We start from the raw sequence: 18,637 nt of genomic DNA on the forward strand, positions 1-18,637 counted from the left end.
AGCTGCATACAATGATGCAGCTGTGGGAGTGGGGAGCTGGCAGTCAGACACAGCCAGACTCCCCATAGAGAAGGCAAAAATGGGTTATTACTAGTGTTAAGCATTCCGATACTGAAATATCGGGTATCGACCGATATTCACAGTATCGGAGTTCCAATACTGAGTTCCGATACTTTTAGAATATCGAATACCGGAATCGGAAGTTTCCATAATGCCTGCGCTCTGCAGGGTCTCTGAAGGATGACAAGCTGGATGGCAGCGCTCAGCTTACTGTACTTGTCATTTAGCGTTAAAGGATTTATTAAAAAAAATAATAGTGTTTTCATGCACCGTCTCTTTAAAAAAGCCGGCCGGCAATTCAGCAGCGGCATACACCGGTACCCGACAATTTATAACAGAAAGAATAGCGCATCACACATAGATTAGACAGATAGAAACATGTCAGTCACATATATAAGAAGTACAGTGACAGTGTTGCTTACTGTACTTGTCATTTAGTGTTAAAATAAAGGATTTATTAAAAAAAAAATTGGCGTGGAGTTCCCCGTAATTTTAGTCTCTAGCGGAGGTTAAGCAGATGGCTGGGGCAGATGTTTGAAGCCTGGGAAGGGGGTAATACCCACGGAGCTTCCCAGGCTACTAATATAAGCCCCCAGCTGAATACCTAGCCTTTGCTAGCTATTAAAATGGGGGACCCCAAAAAAAATGACGTGGGATCCCCCTATTTTAATAGCTAGCAAAGGCTAGGCAGACAGCTGGGGGCTGATAATAATAGCCCAGGAAGGGTGCCATGAATATTGGCCCCCTCCCAGGCTAGAAACACCAGCCGTCAGCCGCCCCAGAAATGGCGCATCCATAGGATGCGCCAACTCTGGCACTTAGCCTCGCTCTTCCCACTGCCCTGTAGTGGTGGCAGTGGGGTAATAGGGCTGGGGTTGATGTCAGCTTATAATGCCAGCTGACATCAAGCCCAGGTTAGTAATGGAGAGGCGTCTATAAGACACCCCCATTACTAACCCCATAGTTAAAGTTAAAAAAAAAAACACAAACACCCAGAATAAAGTCCTTTAATTGAAATAAACACACAATTCTTTAATGTTCTAAATTAAACCATACTTACCATCACGCCCATTCCAGCTGAAGCCAACGATCTCCTGCAATAAAAGTAAAATAATAAAGCAACATCATCCTTACCTTTCCATGGTTCCCACGACGGCTCCAGCTCTGCTACATTCACATGACAGGCTGGATCACAGCTGAAAGCTGCCATCCAGCTTGCCGTGCCGCAGACACTGAGAAGCTCAGGCATGCTTGCGCTCCTCAGTGTCTCGCTGTGACGGCATAAAGATGAGCCGAGAATTTTCCCACGCTGTCAGTGACGTGCATGAGGAGAGCCGAGATCATTGGACATGACCTCGGCTCATCTGGATGCCGTCACAGCCAGACACTGAGGAGCGCAAGCATGCCTGAGCTTCTCAGTGTCTGCGGCACGGCAAGCTGGATGGCAGCTTTCGGCTGCGATCCAGCCTGTCATGTCAATGTAGCAGAGCTGAAGCTGTCGTGGGAACCATGGAAAGGTAAGGATGATGTTGCTTTATTATTTTACTTTTATTGCAGAAGACATTGGCTTCAGCTGGAATGGGCATGATGGTAAGTATGGTTTAATTTAGAACATTAAAAAATTGTGTGTTTATTTCAATTAAAGGACTTTATTCTGGGTGTTGTGTTTTTTTAACTACTTTACTAGAAATTCATGGCGGTCATGTCTAATATTGGCGTGACCCCATGAATTTCGGGCTTTATTCTGGGTGTTGTGTTTTTTTTTTAACTTTGACTATGGGGTTAGTAATGGGGGTGTCTTATAGACGCCTCTCCATTACTAACCTGGGCTTGATGTCAGCTGGCATTATAAGCTGACATCAACCCCAGCCCTGATAATGCCTAGCTGGCCCTAACCCCTTTATTACCCAGTGAGCCACCACACCAGGTCCCTGGATGAGTTGGGTACAGCGCCAGAAGATGGCGCTTCTATGAACGCGCCATTTTCTGGGGTGGCTGCGGACTGCAATTTGCAGCGGGGGGGGGCCCAGAAAGCTTGGGCCTCCCTGCGCTGCGGATTCCAGCTGCCTAGTTGTACCTGGCTGGACACAAAAATAGGGCGAAGCCCCACGTATTTTTTTTTAAATTATTTCATGAAATTCATGAAATAATAATAAAAAAAAAGGGTTACCTATATTGTTGTGTCCGGCCAGGTACAAATAGGCATCTGGTGGTTGGGGGCAGCCCGTTCCTGGATGCTGTACCTGGCTGGCATACAAATATATGGCGAAGCCCACGTCAACATTTTTGGGAAAAATTAATTAAAAAATAATAAAAATGTATAATAATTTAGGGACTGCATCTTTATTAACCCCTCACGTGGAAGGGTTAATAAAGATGCAGTCCCTAAATGTGTTTTTTTTTTTTTACATTTATTGAATTTTTCACCAAAAATTTGACGTGGCCTTCGCCATATTTTTGTGTCCAGCCAGGTACAGCAGGCAGGAACAGTGTGCCCCCAACTCCCAGATGCCTATTTGTACCTGGCTGGAAACAAACATACAGGGAAGCCCTTTTTTTAATTATTTCATGAATTTCATGAAATAATTAAAAAAAAATTGCCGTGGGGCTTTGCCCTATTTTTGTGTCCAGCCAGGTACAGCAGGCAGGAACGGGCTGCCCCCAACCACCAGCTGCCTATTTGTACCTGGCCGGACACAACAATATAGGGAAAATAGAGAAACTACCGCACTCCTGGAGTAGTGAGGTGCTCAGGTAGGGTTGCAAGCCCGAAGTAATATTTAGTAAATAACCTGGCACTCAAATAGACTTGAAGATTACAGCTACATGTGGTTACTATACCCTACAGTTCACCTCCTCCAGGCTTCTGCCTCATCCATTATATCTACATTTTCTGTACACCGATGAAGGTCCTTGTGACCGAAACATCTGCTTACTGTACTACATTATCATTAAACAATTATTTCTAAAAAAATCTTCAAGTCTATTTGAGTGCCAGGTTATTTACTAAATACAACAATATAGGGAAGCCCTTTTTTTAAATTATTTCATGAATTTCATTAAATAATTAAAAAAAAAATACGTGGGGCTTCGCCCTATTTTTGTGTCCAGCCAGGTAGATCTAGGCAGCTGGGGACTGGAATCCACAGCTCAGGGAGGCCCAAGCTTTCTGGGCCCCCCCCCCGCTGCAAATTGCAGTCCGCAGCCACCCCAGAAAATGGCGCGTTCATAGAAGCGCCATCTTCTGGCGCTGTACCCAACTCATCCAGGGCCCTGGTGCGGTGGCTAACTGGGTAATAAAGGGGTTAGGGCCAGCTTGGCATTATCAGCTGGCCCTAAGCCCGAAATTAATGGGGTAACGCCAATATTAGACATGACCACCATGAATTTCTACTAAAGTATTTAAAAAAACACAACACCCAGAATAAAGTCCTTTAATTGAAATAAACACACAATTTTTTAATGTTCTAAATTAAACCATACTTACCATCACGCCCATTCCTGCTGAAGCCAACGATCTCCTGCAATAAAAGTAAAATAATAAAGCAACATCATCCTTACCTTTCCATGGTTCCCAGGACGGCTCCAGCTCTGCTACATTGACATGACAGGCTGGATCGCAGCCGAAAGCTGCCATCCAGCTTGCCACACCACAGACACTGAGAAGTGCAGGCATGCTTGCGCTCCTCAGTGTCTTGCTGTGACGGCATCCAGATGAGCCGAGGTCATGTCCAATGAACTCGGCTCACCTCATGCACGTCACTGACAGCGTGGGAAAATTCTCCTGCGCTCAGCGCTTCAGCAGGAGAATTCTCCCATGCTGTGATGGCATAGAGATGACAGGCTGGATGGCAGCTGAGCACTGCCATCCAGCATGCCATCCTTCATAGACACTGCAGAGTGCAGGCAATTCTGCCACGCTGTCAGTGACGTGCATGAGGTGAGCTGAGTTCATTGGACATGAGCTCACCTCATGCACGTCACTGACAGCGTGGGAAAATTATCCTGCGCTCAGCGCTTCAGCAGGAGAATTCTCCCACGCTGGGATGGCATTGAGATGACAGGCTGGATGGCAGCTGAGCGCTGCCACCCAGCATGCCATCCTTCATAGACACTGCAGAGCGCAGGCATGCTTGTGCTCTGCAGTGTCTCTGAAGGATGACAAGCTGGATGGCAGCGCTCAGCTGTGATCCAGCCTGTCATCTCAATGCCATCCCAGCGTGGGAGAATTCTCCTGCTCAAGCGCTGAGCGCAGGAGAATTCTCCAACGCTGTCAGTGACGTGCATGAGGTGAGCTGAGTTCATTGGACATGGCCACGGCTCATCTTTATGCCGTCCCAGCGAGACACTGAGGAGCACAAGCATGCCTCCGCTTCTCAGTGTCTGCGGCATGGCAAGCTGGATGGCAGCTTTCGGCTGCGATCCAGCCTGTCATGTGAATGTAGCAGAGCTGAAGCTGTCGTGGGAACCATGGAAAGGTAAGGATGATGTTGCTTTATTATTTTACTTTTATTGCAGAAGACATTGGCTTCAGCTGGAATGGGCATGATGGTAAGTATGGTTTAATTTAGAACATTAAAAAATTGTGTGTTTATTTCAATTAAAGGACTTTATTCTGGGTGTTGTGTTTTTTTAAATACTTTACTAGAAATTCATGGCGGTAATGTCTAATATTGGCGTGACCCCATTAATTTCGGGCTTTATTCTGGGTGTTGTGTTTTTTTTTTAACTTTGACTATGGGGTTAGTAATGGGGGTGTCTTATAGACGCCTCTCCATTACTAACCTGGGCTTGATGTCAGCTGGCATTATAAGCTGACATCAACCCCAGCCCTATTACCCCACTGCCACCGCTACAGGGCAGTGGGAAGAGCGAGGCTATGGATGCGCCATTTCTGGGGCGGCTGACGGCTTGTGTTTCTAGCCTGGGAGGGGGCCAATATTCATGGCACCCTTCCTGGGCTATTAATATCAGCCCCCAGCTGTCTGCCTAGCCTTTGCTACTGTAGCTATTAAAATAGGGGGGACCCCACGTCATTTTTTTGGGGGTCCCCCATTTTAATAGCTAGTAAAGGATAGGTATTCAGCTGGGGGCTGATATTAGTAGCCTGGGAAGCTCAAACATCTGCCCCAGCCGTCTGCTTAACCTCCGCTAGGGACTAAAATTACGGGGAACCCCACGCCAATTTTTTTTTAATAAATCCTTTATTTTAGCACTAAATGACAAGTACAGTAATCAACACTATCACTGTACTTCTTATATATGTGACTGACATGTTTCTATCTATTCTATCTATCTAATCTATGTGTGATGCTCTATTCTTTCTGTTATAAATTGTCGGGTACCGATGCTGAATTGCCGGCCGGCTTCTTTAAAGAGACGGTGCATGAAAACACTATTATTTTTTTTAATAAATCCTTTAACACTAAATGACAAGTACAGTAAGCAACACTGTCACTGTACTTCTTATATATGTGTATGACATGGTTCTATCTATCTAATCTATGTGTGATGCTTTATTCTTTCTGTTCTAAATTGTCGGGTACCGGTGTATGCCGCTGCTGAATTACTGGCTTTTCATGTAATACATTCTACATTATTCTTAGTTGTTTTCCTTCATGTAGAATTAACCTACAAGGAAAGAAAGGGTTTATTTTCATTCCGATATTTGACTTGCATTGGTTTCCGGTATCGGAATCGGCAATATCCGATATTTTTTGGGTATCGGTCCGATCCAATCCGATCCGATATTTCCCGATATCGGAAGGTATCGCTCAACACTACTTATTACTGTATTTGCCTTATCGATCGCTGTATACATAGCACTGAACAAGCACTATGTATACAGTAATAGGAAGAGCTAAAGCCTCTTTTTCCACCAAAAAAAAATTAAAGGCGTATCCATACGTATTTTAGACGTATCCATGCGTTCTGATTGAGAAGGACTTACCGACTTTGGATGTATGGATATATCATGGTAATTTTGCGTGCGCAGGAGCTGTGTGCACACGATCGCCACTGGGTGTTCAGCGGAACTGACAGCTGACACCCGGCTCTCACAGCCAAGAGTGGTGTCCACACATGATTCAGACGGAACCCCCAGCGGAAGATTCCCTATAATGAGGCAGTGTCACGCAAGGTATAGGAAAGACTAAGTGCAACACAAAGGGAAGAGGGTAAGGGAGCCTAGGCACTAGGAAAAGGGGGAGTGAAGACCTCCTAGGCTGATCTGATATCACCCTGACTCTCATAACATCCCTATCTTGGTTCCTCAGCAATCGCCACACAGGAACCTAAACCCTTTATTTCCCTAGAGCTTGGGCCTGGATAGGGAAGGGGGATTGAGCACTAGTCTGTCCCCACTAACAAATAAAGACAACAAGGGAGACAAACACGGGGGAAAATAACTTAGCTTGAGCCGACTTCAGAGAGATTACACCAAACGTTCTCCTAGGCACCAGAGAGGAAGTAAGCAGACTGCAACCGCTCCAAGCCTTCACAAGGGAACATGTGAATATCGCCGGCACCTCCCTGTAGCAAACAGAAAGTATTTAAACACCCAGGCCTCGGTGTCATTTAGCAGGAGGGAGGTAGCCGCTGGGTCCTAGAGTGAGACAGAACTAAGAAGATGTCTGTAATGCCAAACGAACAGATCTTCTGCAACCAACTGCAGGGCAACTGTCTGTCACATCTGACACACCCATGACAGTACCTCTGGACACTCATGACCAGGTTTCTCAGGATAAGAGATGTGGAATGAACGAACCAACCTGGGAGCATTCACCTCTGATGCGGAAACCCACAACCTCTCTTCTGGACCATAACCCTTGCAGTGTACCAAGTATTGTAGGGAATGACGTTGGAGACGAGCATCTACAATCCTCGAAATCTGAAACTCCAGATTACCATCAACCATTATTGGGGGCGGCGGTAGGGGTGAGGACTCAAGAGGCTCCACATATCTCTTGAGTAAGGACCTGTGGAAAACATTGTGGACCTTAAGGGCCTGAGGCAGCTCAAGACAAAACACTGCTGGGTTAATGACAGCGTTTTTTTTTTCGGAACCAATAAACCTAGCTCCCAGCTTCCAAGAAGGGACTTTAAACTTCATATTCCTGGTAGACAACCACATAAAGTTATTCACATTCAGGTCCGGACCTGGCAAGCATTTTCTGCCAGCCATACGTTTATACCTGTCTCCCATGATCTTTAAATTACTCAGAACCCCGCACCACACCGAGGAGAGCAATGAAACAAAATGTTTCTCCTCAGGAACTCCCGAAGCTCCTCCCCCACTAAAGGTACCAAACTGTGGATGGTAACCGTATGCACCAAAGAACGGAGAACTGCCAGTGGATTCTTGACGATGATTATTAATGGCAAATTCTGCCAAAGGTAAGTAGGATGCCCAATCCTCCTGATTTTCGGAGACGAAACACCTGAGGTAGGTCTCCAAATTTTGAGTGATGTGCTCGGTCTGTCCATTCTACAAAGGGTGGAAGGCAGAGGAAAAGGACAGCTGCACCCCGGGTCGAAAATAGAATGCTTTCCAGAACTTGGAAACAAACTGGGTCCCCCGATCTGACACCACATCAGAGGGAACCCCGTGAAGCTTCAAGATTTAATTTATAAACACCTGAGCAAGTGTCTTGGCATTTGGAAGTGCAGGTAATGCGACAAAGTGAACCATTTTACTGAACCTATCTACAACCATCAAAACCACCGTTTTGCCTGCAGAAACTGGTAGGTCAGTAATAAAATCCATGGAAAAATGTGTCCATGGTCTGCTAGGGATAGGTAGTGGAAGAAAAGTACCAGGCGGACGGGTATGCAATACTTTAGCAAATACTACATGCAACCCCGGCCACCAAAAATGATGAGAGAGGAGGTCCACGGTTGCCTTACTACCTGGATGACTGGCAAGCACAGAGTTGTGATGTTCCTTAAATTCTTTGCGGCGCAGATTAGATGGTACAAATAACCTTCCTGAAGGGCAGGAGGCAGGGGCGTCCCCCTGAGCCTCCAACACCTCACCCTCCAGTTCAGGATACAATGCCAAAATGACTACCCCCTTCTGTAATATCGGGGCAGGGTTCTCATGGTCACCGCCACCAGGGAAGCTCTGGGACAAAGCATCAGCCTTGACATTTTTGTCCCCTGGACAAAAAGTGATAACAAAATTGAACCTAGTAAAAAACAGGAACCATCTGGCTTGCCTAGGGTTGAGACGTTTGAGCTGACTTCAATGTGATTACACCAAATGTCCTCCTAGTCACCAGAGAGGAAGTAAGCAGACTGCAATAGCTCCAAGCCTTCACAAGGAAACATGTGAATATCGCCGGCACCTCCCTGTAGCAAACAGAAAATATTTAAACACCCAGGCCTGGGTGTCAATTAGCAGGAGGGAGGTAGCCACAGGGTCCTAAAGTGAGATAGATCTAAGAAGGTGTCTGTAATGCCAAACGAGATCTTCTGCAACCAACTGCCAGGTGACTGTCTGTCATATCTGACACACCCTTGACATACAGATGGAGTCACTGTGGACATTGCCTGGCCTAAGATCCGGCGGGGTCTATCTTTTTAGGAGTGCATAAAAGAGCGGTTGGCCACCGTTTTGTGCTCCTCTGAAAAAAATGACACTGCTAAACAGATGCCAGATGGAGTATAGAGTAACTCTGCTGCCTCATTATAGGGAATGGATCCCTCGGGGGTTTCATCTGAATCACGTCATTTGGATATTTAGATGGAAACTCCCATGTAAGTGCTCAGGGTAAAGCACTGGATAAATGTGATTCCAAACGTTATGTAAAATGTTCCCAATAAAAGCTTCAACTCAATCCACATAAAAAGCAAGTCCCCACTCAGGTCCATCATATGGAAATATAGGGGGCTTACACGTCACTGGTAGTACAAAGGCTCTAGAAAAGCACTGTGGCTCCTCACTCCTCAAAAGAAATCCAGTGAATTCTGCACCCCCAAATCCAAATGCCCACCTCCCTTCTGAGCCCCACAACGTGCCTAAACCACATTTAGCGTCCACATGTTTGGCATTTCTGTAGCGATGAGAGCCCACCTAATTTACAAGTGCATACCTCCAGAAGAATGAGCTGTGCATAACGTACTGGGCACTACAACGTACTGGGCACTACAATGTACGCACACTACAATAGCAGATTTGCAACTTTCACTCAGCAACATCCACGGCTGCTTGTCTCTGGAAAACACCCATGGAGTCAAATCATCACTACACCTGTAGATAAATTCCCAAAGGGGTGTAATTTCCAAAATGGGGTCATTTGAGGGGGTAATTCTGCTCTTCTAGCACTTAGGTGCTGTGAATATGGGGTCTGCAAACTATTCTAGGAAAATCTACACGCCAGGAGGCAAATAGCGCTCTATCCCTCCTCCCGATTCTCGCCGTATAGCTAAGTAGTACTGTACAGCCACATATTGTGTATTGCCACGTTCATCAGAAATTGTGTGACAACATTTTATGTCATTTTTACATATTTCCCAGTGTGAAAATGTAAAATCTGGGGCTAAAACAAAATTTTTGTGGTAAAAATGTAATTACAGTCATATGAAAAAGTTTGGGCACCCCTATTAATCTTAAGCTTAATGTTTTATAAAAATTGGTGTTTTTGCAACAGCTATTTCAGTTTGATATATGTAATAACTGTTGGACACAGTAATGTTTCTGCCTTGAAATGAGGTTTATTGTACTAACAGAAAATGTGCAATCTGCATTCAAACAAAATTTGAAAGGTGCATAAGTATGGGCACCCTTATCATTTTCTTGTTTTAAATACTCCTACCTACTTTTTACTGACTTACTAAAGCACTTTTTTTGGTTTTGTAACCTCATGGAGCTTTGAACTTTATAGCCAGGTGTATGCAATCATGAGAAAAGCTACTTAAAGTGGCCACTTGCAAGTTGTTCTCCTGTTTGAATCTCCTCTGAAGAGTGGCATCATGTGCTCCTCAAAACAACTGTCAAATGATCTGAAAACAAAGATTATTCAACATAGTTGTTCAGGGGAAGCATACAAAAAGCTGTCTCAGAGATTTAACCTGTCAGTTTCCACTGTGAGGAACATAGTAAGGAAATGGAAGAACACAGGGACAGTTCTTGTTAAGGCCAGAAGTGGCAGGCCAAGAAAAACATCAGAAAGGCAGAGAAGAAGAATGGTGAGATCAGTCAAGGACAATCCTCAGACCACCTCCAGAGAGCTGCAGCATCAACTTGCTGCAGATGGTGTCACTGTGCATCGGTCAAGTATACAAGGCACTTTGCACAAGGAGAAGCTGTATGGGAGAGTGATGCGAAAGAAGCCGTTTCTGCAAGCACGCCACAAACAGAGTTGGCTGAGGTATGCAAAAGCACATTTGGAGAAGCCAATTTCTTTTTGGAAGAAGGTCCTGTGGACTGATGAAATCAAGATTGAGTTATTTGGTCATACAAAAAGGCGTTATGCATGGTGGCAAAAAAACACAGCATTCCAAGAAAAACACTTGCTACCCACAGTAAAATTTGGTGGAGGTTCCATCATGCCTTGGGGCTGTGTGGTCAATGCTGGCACTGGGAATCTTGTTAAAGTTGAGGGACGCATGGATTCCACTCAGTATCAGCAGATTCTTGACAATAGTGTTCAAGAATCAGTGATAAATATGAAGTTACAAAGTGGATGGATCTTTCAGCAAGACAATGATCCAAAACACCGCTCCAAATCTACTCAGGCATTCATGCAGAGGAACAACTACAATGTTCTAGAATGGCCATCCCAGTCCCCATACCTGAATATCATTGAACATCTGTGGGATCATTTGAAGAGGGCTGTCCATGCTCGGCGACCATCAAACTTAACTGAACTGGAATTGTTTTGTAAAGAGGAATGGTCAAAAATACCTTCATCCAGGATCCAGGAACTCATTAAAAGCTACAGGAAGCGACTAGAGGCTGTTATTTTTGCAAAAGGAGGATCTACTAACTATTAATGTCACTTTTCTGGTGAGGTGCCCATACTTATGCACCTGTCAAATTTTGTTTGAATGCAGATTGCACATTTTCTGTTAGTACAATGAACCTCATTTCAAGGCAGAAACATTACTGTATCCAACAGTTATTACATATATCAAACTGAAATAGCTGTTGCAAAAACACCAATTTTTATAGAACATTAAGCTTAAGATTAATAGGGGTGCCCAAACTTTTTCATATGACTGTATGATTTCTTCACTGCCCAATGGTATAAAATATCTATGACACACCCGTGGTGTCAATATGATCACTGCACCTTTAGATGAATTCATTGATAGGTGTAGTTTGTAAAATGGGGTCACTTATGGGGGGTTCTATTGTTCTGGCACCTCAGGGACTCTTCCAGTGGGTCGTGGCACCCGCAAACCATACAGTAAAATCTGCACTATAATATGGCACTCCTTATCTTCTGAGTTTTGCACTATGCCTCAAAAGTAGTTCCTGATTATATGTAGGGTATTGGCATACTCAGGAGAAATTGCACAACAACCTGAGAGGTCCAGTTTTTCCTATTAGCCTTTATAAAAATTAAACATTTGAGGTTAAAACAACATTTTAGTAGTAAAAATGTAATTATTCTTTCTTCACCGCACAATGGTATAAATTTATGGGGTGTCAACTTGCTCACAGAACCCATAGATTAATTCATTGAGGGTTGTAGTTTGTAAAATGATGTCACTTATGGGAGGTTTCTGCTGTTCTGGCACCTCAGGGGCTCTGCCAATGTGACATGGCACCCTCAAACTATTCCAGCAAAATCTGAACTCAAATCTGGCGCTTCTTCCCTTCTGAGTTTTGCACTGTGCCTCAAAAGTCATTTTCAACCACATATGGGGTATTCGTCTACTCAGGAGAAATTGCACAACAATTTTATGGTCCATTTTCTCCTGTTACCCTTGTGAAAATGAAAAATGTGGGGGAAAACCAACATTTTTGCAGGAAAATGTTATTGTTTAATTTTCACCGTTCAACGTTATAAACTTCTATGAAGCACCTGGGGCTCAAAGAGCTCACCACACATCTAGATAAATTCCTTGAAGGATCTAGTTTCCAAATGGGTCTCCAAATGCGAAATGGCATGCGCTAATGATTCCAGCAAATTTTGCTTTCAAGAAGTCAAATGGCACTCCTTCCATTCTAAGCCCTGCCATGTGCCTAAACAGTAGTTTTTCTCCACATATTTGGTTTCGGCATACTCAGGAGAAATTGCACAAAAATTGTACAGTGCATTTTCTCCTGTCACCCATGTGAAAATGCAAAATATGGGGCTAAAAGAACAATTTTGTGGGAAAAATGTGAATTTTCATTTTCATGGCTCCATGTTATAAACTTCTGTGAAGCACCTGGGGGTTCAAGGTGCTCAGCACAAATCTAGATAAATTCCTAGAGGGGTCTAGTTTCCAAAATGGGGTCAGTTGTTGGGGTTTTCACTGTTTTGGCACATCAGGGGCTCTCCAAATGCGACATAGTGTCCACTGTCGAATCCTGCCATTTTTGTGCTCAAAAAGTCAAACAGTGCTCCTTCCTTTCTGAAACCTTCCATGCATCCAAACAGTAGTTTTCCCCCACAGATGGGGTATTGGGGTACTCAGGAGAAATTTTACAACAAATTTTGGGGTCCATTTTCTCCTGTTACCCTTGTGAAAATAAAAAAAATTGGGGCTAAAGTAAAACTTTTGTGAAAAAAAGTCAAATGTTAATTTTTTTCCTTCCACATTGTATTAATTCCTGTGAAGCATCTGAAGGGTTAATAAACTTCTTGAATGTGGTTTTGAGAACTCCGATGGGTGCAGTTTTTAGAATGGTGTCACTTTTGGGTATTTCTGTCATATAGGCCCCCCGAAGTCACTGTGATGTGGTCCCTAAAACAATGGTTTTGTAAATGTTGTTGGAAAAATGAGAAATTGCTGATCAACATTTAACTCTTCTAACTTCTTAACCAAAAAAAATTATGTTAAAAAATTATGTAGATGTAAAGTAGACATGTGGTAAATGTTATTTATAAAATATTTTGTGTGATATAACTCACTGGTTTAAGGGCATACAAATTAAAAGTTTGAAAATTTGAAAGTTTTCAAAATTTTTGCCAAATTTCTGATATTTTCACAAATAAACACAAGTCATATTGAACAAATTTTCGATAGTACAATATGTCATGACAAAACAATCTCAAATTCAATGGTATCTGTTGAAGGGTTCCAGAGTTATTTCCCCATAAAGTGACACTGGGGAACTATAAAAGTTGGCCAGGTCATGAAGGTTTAAACTGGCTTGGAGGATGAAGGAATTAAACTGCATGTAAAAAAAAATCTTGAAAATGTGCCTAGTCAGGAATGGGGGTAAATTGCCTGGTCTTGAACTGATTAAATGGGTTAAACTACTAGATCTTGGTGGTTGAAAAACTGACTGGTAGAAAGAAGGTGTAAGTTAGAGATGAGCAAATAGAGAATTTACCAAAACTGGTGGATTAATTTAAATCTGAATCTGGGGTTAATCGCTGACCTTAGAACATAACGAACATTGGATTTGCCATGAATACATTCTGTGTTAATCTAATTTCCTGGTCAAATTGGTGTGGATCTGCATAATCAAATTTCAGGAGATTTACTCAACATTAGTGTAAATGTATTTATTGTGAGGTGGAAGATAAGTGTGTATGTCCGTACACTGCATGGACATTTAGAGAAATGTTACCATTAAACATAATACAATCAAAGCTACAAAGATTTCTTGAATATGAAATTATAGGCATATTTGACATTTTCAATTTAACAAGGAAAAAAATAATTTTTATACGCTGACATCAAAAAAGTATTAATTAAAATAGAAAAAAATTAAATCCAGTAAATTAATCACTTTACTCCAGCAATGCATTATTCACTTAAATTAAATGTACGCAGATAAGACAAAAAGTTGATATCAGGGACATTAATCATTATTACAGACAGTTCTTGGACCATGCATACAATTTAAAACTATTATAAAGTTGAAATTTCATTTGTAAAGAAATAATACAATGTTAGGGAGGAAGCTAAAACAAGAAACTCTCATTGATTGGGATGTAGTCGCAGACGAATGTTAGACATATACATGATGGGTAAAACTTTACCCAGTACCAGGTCATATGATTGACCAATACCAAAGTATTCTATATAGTATTCACTCTTAAAGGAAATCTGTCAGCAGGTTTTTGCTACCTCATCTGAGAGCAGCATGATGTAGGTAAAAAGAAGCTGAATCCAATGATGTATCAATTAGATTACTGGGTGCAGCCATTCTGACGCAATCAGCATTTTTAGATTTACCATAAAGTAGAGCTGAAAAGCTAACCTCGCCCACACTAGGCTCTGTATATACAATGTCCATAGATAGTGAGCTGCCTATCACAGGAAGGGGCGTGTGGGATCAGGAGGAGGCACACTGCTGTGTCCCAAAAATGATAAGCTACTGGTTCTAAAACAATCATTACAAGCAAACAAACTACAGTGCTTGATAAGATCACTTATCTGTGTTTTAACCCCTACAGTATGCTGTCTTCAGCTTACATAGCAAAAACCTGCTGACAGATTCCCTTTAAGCACTTTACTATTAGCACTATTTGTATTGACTTTCTAAGTGTTCCATTTGCCCAGCTTTTTCTGCCTTGATTTGTCTGTTGTTCTATCCCGAAGATGTGTGTGTCATTCTGGTTCTTTTTTTTATTGTTTAAAGAGATAGTAATAAAAGATACTCCTACTCCAGCTTTGAGCATTTATTTGAGCAGTTTATATTTTTTTGTGCTATAATGTTTGAAACACACACATATTATATATGTATATATTCACACGTGTAGTGAAAGTGCCTATCTTTTAACACAGAGGCGAGAAACCTCTTGGTTGACATCATTTGTGGGCTGTACAAAATCATCAACTTAAAAATTACCCTGCTATATTTGGTAAAACATTTAATTAATTCACCACTATTGTCATGGCTGGAGCTGCTTCTCTTTGGTGATGTGTGTGATGTTAGGTGGTATGGATGATGTTTCTGCTTGCAACTGCTTTTCCAGATTTGCATCATAATCGCAAAGAGTCGACTGTGCTCCAGACTAAGTTTTGTAAGGAACTCACAGCAGTAAGTTGTTCCGAACACAGATGTATTGCACCCCCTATTGCTTTTTACATTTTATGATCATATAATTGCTGAACGAATGTTTACACAAAGTGATTACCAATAAGTAGTAACTAAATGAAAGTTTCACTCCATTCATTAAGATTATTATTTACATGATAAACCTTCAAATGTTTATGCATAAACTACTGTATCAATTCTGTCAACAATACTTTAATGGGTTATTTTCAAAATAACAAGTTATTCCCTATCAATGGGATAGGAAATAACTTTCTGATCGCTCGGGGTCCGACAGCTGGGACCCTCAGCGATCTCAATATGCTGACTTCCACATGCTCGATGACTGCTTCATTCATTGTCTATGGGATTGAGAAAGCCGAGCACTGTACTTGGCTTTCTCCCGCAGTACCATTAACAATGAATGGAGTAGAGGCTGAGCATGGGCACATTCCAACATTGCTTTAGTATATTTGTGGCTGTTACCTGATACATTATGATACAAATATATCTGTAGAAGTATAATCAGCTATCTTTGCTTTAAAGATTGCTACTTAGATATTGATGACCTATCCTGACTATAGGTCATCATGATCAGATCAATGCCTGACCCAATGAAAACAGTGTAGAGAGTCAAAACAGCATTCCTGCATACATTCTGTAGTGGTCCTTCTCAGGTGCATCACAATTCAGAAAGGGGTTGAAGTTCATCTGTCATTAGATTTCACTATACGCTCCATACATATTTAAATAGATCTCCTTATTTGGCTGGAATAGACCTTATTTGGCTGGTAAACTTACTTTTATCATTTACGTCAGGAGAGCTGTATAATCCTGAATTTAAAATGAGCATCTTGAGAATCCAGACAGGCATTAGATCACAAAACCATTGGCAAGACCGGGGTATTTGTCACTCAACAGAAAAATTGGGGAAAATTTTCTTACGGGTTTACCTGAATAAAATTATTTTGGGATATGACCTTAGTATATCGGATGATAAGCCAATATCTGGACTAACCCAAAAAGAAAAGTTTTAAATGTTTAGGTACATATTATGAAAACCAAGCAGGTACTACAAGTTTCTGTGTTCTATAAGGTTATTTTATCAAGGTCTCTTTAGAAAACTGCTTGGTTCTTTTAATCATCATCTCCCAACAGTGATTCCAGCATCTTAATACTATGGTTGCATTAAGGGGCACCTGTCATCGGGTTTCCATGTACCGAAACAATTCCGCACCTTTGTTAGTCTGGCAAAATGCTTCCTAATTGTTTCTTCAAATCTCCACTGCAGTCCAGCATACTGCAAAAAAAAAACGACTTCATAGATCTTCCGTGCCGTATGCAAAACATCCTCCTGACAGCCATATAATCCAGTCCCTTTGTCAATGATTATTATGAATGATATCCCCTGTCAATCACATTGCACTGGAAACCAAGAGCTATAGCCATTCATACTAAAAGTCAGCGTATGTAGATTTCCTATTCAGGATGTTCAGGTGAGTGTCCTTAAGAAGTGTAGCTCCATTCCTTGCCCTAGGGAAGTTTAAGAGTTCAGGAATCCACTGCTTAGTCTTCTCCTAAGTAAGTAAAATTCAACACCAAAGACCCCCAATAGTAATAGGCATACATTATCTTGACCGTATTTTCGTGTGCTGTTCTCACACCTCAGGCTGTGATCTCCCACAGAGACCAAGGAATGTCTCTAGACACCAGGTTCCTATGGCTTTCTTGGCTGCTGTGAAGCATATCTCTAAAATACTGCCAACAAAACAGAGCAGCAGCACAGGCAGGATTATGCTCCCACAATTATGTACAGGAAATAGCATAAAAACTGCAATCAGAAAATAAAAACATTAAATAAAAGAATCACTTTGAGCAATTGGTTTAATGACTTAAAATATGTAAGCACCATTAATGTATTTCCGGCTCTCCTGCTGCTGCTGCTGCCGGCGCGTGCAGCTTCCCGGGCACTGTGTTTAGGGCGCGCGTGCGCTCCCTCCCTCTTAAAGGGGCCGCGCGCGCCGTCCTAAGGAGTCCCCGGCCAATGACCGGAGGACTTCTCATATAAAAGGCACCTCCTCCAAAATGGAGGTGCCCGTGCAAGGTTGTAGCTCTGTGTTCAAACTCTGCTTCAGCCCTCAGGTCCCGCTGCTAGTCTGACTACCAGTCCAGTCCGCCAGCCTGACTATCAGTCCAGTCCGCCAGCCTGACTACCAGTCCAGTCCGCCAGCCTGACTACCAGTCCAGTCCACCAGCCTGACTACCAGTCCATTCCACCAGCCTGACTACCAGTCCAGTCCACCTGCCTGACTACCTGTCTCCGCCAGCCAAGTACACTCTCCAGCCCGATGGTCTGCCTACGGTCCAAACCCGCCAGTCTGTCTATGGGCCAGGCTTGCCTGCCTACCCAGAGGACGTACCAGTTACCTGCCGTGCCTACCAGCCAGCCTACCTGGAGGCTCCTGCCAGTTACCCGTGGTGTCTGCCAGTCGATCTACCCGGATCACCCGTCAGCCTGCCTGCCGTGCTCATCTGCTGTATCGGTCAGTCCCTGCCTTCTGACCCGTGGGAGTCACCTGCTCTCATACAAGGACTGGCTCAGAGTAGCACCTGGTCCCTCTGCTCGGTCCTTCCCTGGTTCACGGAGTCGATTGAGCCGCCGTGCGACCTTGGTCAGTCCGAGTTGATACCTAGTTACGCCCCTCTGGTCCCTCCTTGCACCGCAGCACAGAGGTTCCACCACCCGGATCCGTAACAGGTGGCGCATCCTAATCGTGGGTATAGGGGAATACCAGCAGATGACCCTGCTGTAACTGAAAATAAATCTGTACTCAAAGACCAACACTGATATTACCACCATAAGGTGAGCATGTGGTGGTAGATACCAGTGCTGCAGAGCATGTTAGGCTGTGTGCCTTTTTTTATTTTAGCTGCGGCAAAAACGCATTGTTTTACAGTATCAGCAAAGTGGATGGGATTTATAGAAATTTCATGCCCACTCTGCTTCTTTTTTATGCTGCGTAAACTCACCCACAGTGCTTTTTTCCAATCCGTAGCATGTCAATTTCTCTTGCGGGTCCGCTGAGTTTTATGTGCAGAATTTTCCTTTAGACTTACATTAGATGCGGAAAATCGCAGGTAAAAAACACACATGTGCATTGTTAGAGCATTTCTACAGTGGAAATGCATAAAAAACGCATGTAATCAGCACCTGTGAATGTCAAATACCAGGAAGTTTCAAAAACAAAGTAGCTTTTTTAAAGCATGACACACCAAACAGAGACAAAAAATATAGTGTCAAATACGCAAATTAAAAAAACGCACACACAAACGCAATGAAAAAACGCAAGTAACCTAATTTTCTTAATAGGAGCTGAAATGGTACGGAAATTCTGCAACGTCAAAACCTGACCAAATACTGATCATGGGAAC

Source organism: Phyllobates terribilis, unplaced genomic scaffold, assembly GCF_046119375.1.
Source record: "Phyllobates terribilis strain yellow unplaced genomic scaffold, ASM4611937v1 Scaffold_2__4_contigs__length_985480577, whole genome shotgun sequence".
In the NCBI taxonomy this organism is placed as follows: Eukaryota; Metazoa; Chordata; class Amphibia; order Anura; family Dendrobatidae; genus Phyllobates; species Phyllobates terribilis.